Source organism: Hibiscus syriacus, unplaced genomic scaffold (genome assembly GCF_006381635.1).
Source record: "Hibiscus syriacus cultivar Baekdansim isolate YM2019G1 unplaced genomic scaffold, ASM638163v2 tig00111308_pilon, whole genome shotgun sequence".
Classification (NCBI taxonomy): domain Eukaryota; kingdom Viridiplantae; phylum Streptophyta; class Magnoliopsida; order Malvales; family Malvaceae; genus Hibiscus; species Hibiscus syriacus.
In genome coordinates this window covers 138,543-146,988 of record NW_024063051.1, presented here as the reverse complement: position 1 = coordinate 146,988, position 8,446 = coordinate 138,543, and the positions used below count along the sequence as shown (strand labels likewise).

The 8,446-nt window shown below is 35.6% G+C and overlaps 1 long non-coding RNA gene across 1 annotated transcript; it reads right to left on the bottom strand.

The window, feature by feature from the left end:
• Positions 1-1,441: 1,441 nt before the first annotated feature.
• On the bottom strand, positions 1,442-7,139 carry LOC120158147. The gene is made up of 3 exons (XR_005519205.1): positions 7,120-7,139; positions 6,840-6,915; positions 1,442-1,582 (listed from the first exon to the last, which is right to left on the bottom strand). It is a non-coding gene; the product is annotated as an uncharacterized LOC120158147 (long non-coding RNA).
• Positions 7,140-8,446: the final 1,307 nt, after the last annotated feature.

Sequence of the window (8,446 nt, the reverse complement as noted above, 5' to 3'; positions counted from 1 at the left end):
TGGAATTTGCAGTTCTGTCATACCTACCGTGAAGGGAATTTTTATGCAGATGCACTCGCCAAGATGGGATGCTCTCTCGAGGATGATCTCTTGATTTTTCAGTCTTCTCCGACTGATGTCTCGGCCTTTTTGGAAGCAGATTCCAGGGGTGGCGTTTTCACGAGGTTATAGGTTGAATTAGTTATCTTGTTTTTCTTCTTTCCCATTTGTGACCAAAAAAAGTCTCTAAAATCGTGTGAACGCATCACATGATTCATTCTCATCTATAATCTTATTCTCGTAGAAAATCGCTAAACTCACGCGAACGATATGAAAACGCGGCGTTTAAATAAATCCTAATTGTTTGTCTAAGAAATTAAAATAGGATAAATTCAAAATAAAAACCCTAATCCTAAAAGGATAAAACAATAGTCCCAGATAATAACATTACTCTAAAAATAGTATAAACTCCAACAGCTTTATGAAATTATATCAATAAAATATTATTATTTAGTAAAAGATAAAAGGGTATCTCAGACCCCTATACTTTTCTAAAAGAACTAATGTGGCCCTCAAATTTTTTTTACACTCAATATAGCCCTTGAACTTAGAAAAAGAACTCAATATGGCTATTTGACCAACAGTTTCCGTCGTTGATCATTACGGTGCTGACATGGCAGTCCACAGTGGTTAGTGACATGATAGGCTAAATTGATTTTTTTTTTAAGTTTGAGGGCCAAATTGATTTTTTTTAAATACAAATATTTTAAATTTAAAATACTACAAATATATGTTAAGTCCTTTGGTCTTTTGATTTTTTTCAACCCTTTTAGAATTTGATTCTTTCACTTAAGCATATTTTTATCACTGTTTGTATTAGTGTCATTATTTTAGAACACATAATAATGTTAGGAATTACGATAGATCGTAAATATTTTAGAGTTAGTTGTACACTTTGATACATCTAAAGAAAATTTTGGTATTAGTCTATTATGATATTAGAAAAGATATTTATGAATTAATAAATTTGTGATTAAAATAATATAAATTTAATTGGATGAGAATTCTTTATAATGCAGTATAAATAATTATTGAGAAGTCATTTTACTCGATAAAATTCATCAATGGTCGATGATGTGGAGATGAAATACATGGAGATGGAGATTACTCATTACAACTGCTTTGTATTGGGTCGTGAATAAGACATTTTCTCTTACCAGCACATCATCGGCACACCGTACGCAGGGAAAGAGAGACTTGTACGGAAGATGTATTAACCAAGATGAAATATGAAAAACTTCCCAGGACCTTTCTTGGGACAACGATTTTGTGGACGAATAATGGCAAAAGCTTATAGATAAGACAACAATAGAAAACTATGGGGGTACTAAATGGATATTGACTTTACAAAAGCAAATGATATAAATTACAAATTCCTCTACAGGCCCTTATTAGGCTATCCAACACGCTCGGTCAGGGGATAACCTTTATGGAAGGGGGAGGCCACACCCAATAGTTTTGACTAACAAGAAGGTTAGGCTGCAATGATGCTATTGCGAACCCAGCTGATTGTGGGACTCCAATCGGTGGATGTTGAATCGAACTGCCACGAAGGGGGAATATGTTGCGGAAGACGGCTATCGGATAGAGTAAAATTGCAACTGATATTTTGAGAAAATAAAAATGAAGATAAAAGAGACACAAAATTTACGTGGAAAACCCCTGAATAATATAGGGTAAAAACCACGGGCAATGGTAGAAGAATTTCACTATGAGAAAATAGGAATTACAACTTCTCTCGATCGACCAAGGAGAAAACAATGATAATTCTCTCTTGATAAAAATGAGAAAACAACTCTCAAGAAACTCTCTAAATTCTCTCTAGTATTGGAAGAAAGCTAGAATGCTTTGGGATGATTTTGAAGCTAAATGAGCTAGGGTATTTATAGTTGAAACTTAAGGACTAATGTTGTAAATACCCTAAAGTCCAATGGCTAAATTTTGTGATTTTACCACTTCAAAATTTAACATTTTCAAGCTACCTAACATAATCAATTTAGCAGCCCCATTTGAATTTGTATAGCTGCCCATGATATTTTGACTTTCAACAATCTCCCACTTGAAGATTTGATTGGAACAATCATATCTTTACACTATTCTTTCTACCTTGTACCTTCATGTTGCTTACGTCTCTGACAGGCCATAAGAGGATCGACACCAGGTAAATTTATCAGCGTTGATTGACTTCGTCATGAAATATGCTATGTTGTCTTTGGTATGAATCTTCTGCATATCTACTGTCCATTCTTCCACCTTTTCACGAATGAAATGGTACTGAACTCGTATGTGCTTGTGTATATACTACATATTCTGCCTCTGTTGTGGATGTAGCCATAACTGACTAAAATTTTAAAACCCAGCTTACATCTCCACCAGCAACTTTAAACACATATCCTGTAGTAGATTTGCTTTTATCCAAGTCCCCTGCATAGTCAGAATCTACATACCCATTTATTAGTAAGTTTGATCCTCCATAACATAATGCAATATTTGAGGTCCCTTTGATGTACTAAGGATCCTCTTTACTGTATTCCAATGCTCTTTGCCTGGATTTGCTATGTACCGACTAACCACTCCCACTGCTTGTGCAATGTCTGGTCTTGTGCATATCATAGCGAACATTAAACTTTCCACTGCTGATGTATACGGTACTCGAGACATCTCCATCCTCTCTTCTTCACTGTTAGGACTCATACTGGAGGATAATTTGAAGTTAATAGGAAGAGGGGTAGAAATTGGCTTACAATCTTGCATGTTGAATCGTGACAAGATCTTCTTTAAGTAATTCTTTTGTGAAAGCCAAATCTTCTTATTACTTCTGTCTCGGTGAATTTGCATCCCTAGAATCTTGTTTTCTAATCCCAAGTCCTTCATTTCAAATTCCCTAGCCAGTTGTGCCTTCAATTCGTCAATATGATCTTTTTTGGGTCCTGCAACCAACATGTCATCCACATACAACAACAATATAACAAAATTGTTATCACCGAACCTCTTGAAATAAGCACAAGGGTCTGCATTAAGTCTGTTGTATCCAAGGCACATAATGAAAGAATCAAATCTCTTATACCAACACCTCGACGACTGCTTTAGACCATACAGAGATTTGTTCAATCTGCAAACCAAGTTCTTCTTTTCTTTTTCTTCAAAACCTTCAGGCTGGAGCATATAAATTTCTTCTTCAAGATTTCCATGAATAAAAGCTGTTTTAACATCTAGCTGCTCTAGATGTAAGTCCAATGTAGCACGCATTGCCAAAACTACTCGAACAGTTGTTAGTTGAACCACTGGAGAAAATATTTCATTGAAATCAATACATTCTTTTTGAGCATATCCTTTGACCACCAGTCTTGCACGATACCTCTCAACTTGATCATCACCATTTCGCTTGCTTTTGAAGACTCATTTGTTACCAATTGGCTCCCTTTCTTGTGGTAGTGGCACAAGGTCCCATGTATTATTTTTATGAAGGGCTTCAATTTTTTCTTGTATGTTGATGGCTCACCGTCTTCTGTTAAAAGGCAATATGCAATATTACCTTCTATAACACAATCTGAGTGCCAATTGGGACGTCTTCTCACACGATCTGATTGTCGAGTTGTTGGAGCTTCAGAACTCTCTGGTTCTTGTTCATCATGTGCTGGTTCTGCTTCAGAAGAATCTCCTTGTTCAAACTCTTTTTCCACATGTATCTGAGTAGTCTCTGACTTTTCAGCTCTTTCATCGTCTTCTTTTCTTTGTAGTTTATCTTCTACAAAGATAACATCTCTACTGATGATCACTTTGCAGGCAGTGAGATCCCACAAGTGATACCCCTTTACTCCATCAACATACCCCAAGAATTTGCATTTCCTGGATTTTGGATCCAACTTTGAAATTTCTTGGAAGTTGTACATCACATACACTATACTTCCAAATACATAGAGGTTTGAATAATCAGCTGGTTTTCCAGTCCACATCTACATTGGTGTCTTCAGCTCTATTGCAGTTGATGGAGCTCGATTCACCAAATAACAGGCGGTATTGACTGCTTCTGCCCATAATGATTTTTCTAGGCCTGCATCCCTCAACATTGCTCTTGTTCTTTCTAACAAGGTTCTGTTCATCCACTCTGCCACTCCATTTTTTTGAGGAGTGTTCGCCACTGTGAACTGTCTTTTGATGCCTTTTTTCCTGTAAAAGTCATCAAATTCTTCGCTTATGTATTCTCCTCCATTATCTGTTCTGAAACACTTGATCTTATTTCCAGAATCAAGTTCCACCCGCGCTTTGAAGTTTTTGAAAGTTGAAAACACGTATGACTTCTTCTTAATAGGGTACACCCAACATCTCCTAGAGTAGTCATCAATAAATGAGACAAAGAATTTTTCTCCACCTAGGGATGTTACTGGTGCTTGCCATACGTCAGAGTGAATCAATTCTAGAACACTTTTGCCTCTAGAATTTGATGTGTTGAATTTCAACCGATGCTGCTTACATGTTATGCAATGCTCACACAAAGTAAGTGATACATTTATTAAACCTGAAAGTAGCTTTTGCTCCACAAGGACTTTCATTCCTTGTTCTGACATGTGTCTAAGTTTCTTATGCCATAGCATTGCAGAATCTGAACTACATGAGGCAACAGAGGCTTCTACTTATAGCAATTTCTCTCCTTTCAGCATGTACAAGTTTGCAACTATCTTTTCACCTTTCAACACCACAAGCGCTCCACGGAACACATTCATGATTCCTTTCCGTGTTTCAATCTTGCTAGTATTATTATCCAACAATCCGTAGGATAATAAATTTTTCTTCAAGCCTTTCACGTGCCACACATCTCGAACAACTTTAATTGTTCCATCATACATCTTTAATTTGATGGTTCCCACACCAACGATCTCTAAGGCATGATCATTGCAACTATACATAGATCCTCCTGAGACAGTTTCATAATGATGGAACCATTCTCTTCTTGAGGTCATGTGATATGTCGCTCCCGAATCAATGAGCCATATATCTGCAAATCTTTTTCTGCCTTCCACGGTGGTTGACGCTTCACAGCATAGAGCGTCTCCATCATCTAAAGTGTTTGAGGTATAGCCTTGTGGATTGGAGTTTTTATTTAGAATCCAACAATCCTTCTTCAAGTGACCCTTCTTTCCACAGTTGTAGCACTTTAAATTCTTCTTGCTCCTCGACTTCGATCTACCATGTTTGTGACTGCTACTTTGGCCACGTTCTGTTGATCTCCCTCTCGTCGTTGTCAACGCTTCTACTTGTTGCAGATTTACTTGTTTGTCTTCCTTGTTCTTACGCCGATTTTCTTCTTGTAGAACAGCAGCTGCAACGTCATCGAAGACTAGACTGGTGACATTACTGTTTGTCAAGTTGATGATGAGTTGATCATACGAATCCGGTAGACTTTGAAGTAGAAGTTCAGCACGTTCTTGTTCTCCTATTTTACAGCTTAAGAATGTAAACTGAGAAAATAAAGTGTTCAGTGTATTTAAGTGCTCCGTCACTGAAGTAGATTCTGTCATACGGAGAGTGTATAATTTTCTCTTAAGGAAAATTTTATTGTGCAACGATGTGACCTCGTACAATTTGGTGAGATGATCTCATATCTCATTAGATGTTTTCTTCTCCTCAATACTTGATAATACTTCATTTGCTAATGCTAGATGAAAGTTTGTCATAGCATTTCCATCCATTTCGATCCATTTGTTGTCGTCTGTGAAATCTATTGGCCTTTCGCTGATAGCTGCTAGACAACCGTCTTTCCTCAGGATGACCTTCATCTTCAATTTCCACAATGAGAAATTTCTCCCCATTGAACTTTTCAATATCAAATTTCGTTGCCATTGCTTCGTTTACGGATAGCTCCAACTATTTCACTATTGTGAATAGTTCTTTGGAACCTTCAAAGAATGGGTAATAACTTCTTACTTTCTTATGTTGGAGGATCAACCTTTTGGTGGTAACCACAAAGACAATAAGCAGATATTACACACTCAAATCTGGCTCGGATACCAATTGTTGCGGAAGACGGCTATCGGATAGAGTAAAATCGCAACTGATAATTTGAGAAAATAAAAATGAAGATAAAAGAGACACAAAATTTACGTGAAAAACCCCTGAATAATATAGGATAAAAACCACGGGCAACAGTATAAGAATTTCACTATGAGAAAATAGGAATTACAACTTCTCTCGATCGACCAAGGAGAAAACAATGATAATTCTCTCTTGATAAAAAGGAGAAAACAACTCTCAAGAAACTCTCTAAATTCTCTCTAGTATTGGAAGAAAGCTAGAATGCTTTGGGATGATTTTGAAGCTAAATGAGCTAAGGTATTTATAGTTGAAACTTAAGGACTAATCTTGTAAATACCTTAAAGTCTAATGGCTAAATTTTGTGATTTTACCATTTTAAAATTCAACATTTTCAAGCTGCCTAACATAATCAATTTAGCAGCCCCATTTGAATTTGTATAGTCACCCATGATATTTTGACTTTCAACAGATTATTGGATGTCATAATAGGATGAGTGGCGAACATAATGCACAAAGGATGTCACAAACACATAAAGTACCGTAAAGAGGCTAGAAACCAAATATATACATTATTGCAGTAGTAGTTTGTGTATAAACTGCTAGAACGATTAGTGGGGAAGACCTACTTCAAACAAAAAGGTAAATTTTATAACATGAAAAATCCAGGGACCATCACAGATGTCCAGTTACTATCAATACACCCAACCGCTACTGTTAGAGTCACCACATACACCAAACCCAAGATGAGGCGTAAAGAAAAAACTTACCTGAATGAGAGAGACAAGGAGGATTCAACTGGTGTGTGAATTCTATTTTGATCAGGAGTAAGCAATGACCAAAAAACTGAGAATGAAAAGAACCCAGACAATTAGTGGTTAACACCAAATTCTAAGCAAGAAAGAAAGAAATAAATGGTGAACACTGTTGTTTGTGGGAAGTCCAACAAAAAAGGGTAAAATAAACTCAAATGAAGCACGGTATTCAGATTAACGTTCAAAACAAAAGCCCATTTCTCAAACAAAAGTGTTTTATGAATCATTATTGTACATGATTGCTCTGGATGACTATTCAGTATCTCCTGCATTACGAACGTCAGTAGTTAGCCATATTTCTTGAATGTTAATCGATGGGATCAAACATCAAAGATATATAATAGCCAAAAGCAACTTTTTTTAGTATAATACTGCAAAGCTCACCTCTTTCATTTGTTGAGAGACATTATGGACCGCCTCTGCAGAAATAAATGAGTCAGATTCTTACTTTTGAAAAAGTTAACGCTTTGACATAAACCCAGAAGAAAGGATACAGAGAAAAATGTTACATGAGAAATGTTGCAATAAACGGAAATTTATCCATAAAAGTCATGTAAATATACCTTCATAAACAATGATGTTTTTATTGGATCTTAAAATCAGATACCCATTAATGCTGACATTATTTCTAGGATTATCTACTTCCATATTTCCATGAATGTCTAAAACCCTCAGCATCCCCAACTACTTGAGGTAGGAAAGACATTCTAACTTCGACGACACCATCCACTACTCATCTAAAATCAACCAGAAGTTGAGAAAGGATGCTTGTTCATGCCACATTCATGTTTATGCAGTTGCTGACTAAACTTGACAGGAAACAGTAGCTAACAAGAGCAAACAGTCTGTATAAGTTTGAACCATAAATGTTGGACATATGATAATACTACCTAGTTTTGAAAAACTAGGTTTTACTACTAGTGTCAGGCTCATAATTATTATTTCTAAGCTTGAGAGTTGCTCCAAAACCCTTACAAACATTCTATTTTAGGCCCAAATCGATCACTCAAACTTACATAGGGTAATTTACCATCATAAGAACACATGTTTTAAAATCATTTCAACACCCAAGTCATAAATCCAGGGGTGGATGCACCTAAGTTATGTGGGCAAATAAAAAAAAAATTAATTAGTGACTTATTTTATTGATTATATCTATCTTTAAATTTTATTTGTGCTCATTTCATATAAAACAATTTGTGGTTAATATATAGGGTAAATTACATGTTTAGTACCTACACTTTGTTTAGTTTTTGTTTGAATTTAGTACCCCACCATTAAAAACTTTAGTTTTTGCTTCATTTTCGTATCTCGTTCAAAATTTAACATTAAAATTTAAAAACAAAATGAAAGTTTAGGTACTAAATGCGTTAAGTTTTTAACGGTGGAGTACTAAAATGAAATAAAAATTAAACGTTAGGTATGATTTTGAAAAAACTGAAAGCTTAAGTACTAAAACGAACTAAAACTAATAGTTTAGGTACTAAATACATAATTTACCTCAATATATATGTGCTCACCCTAAAAAATATTTCTAAATCTACCACTACGTAAATCATGAA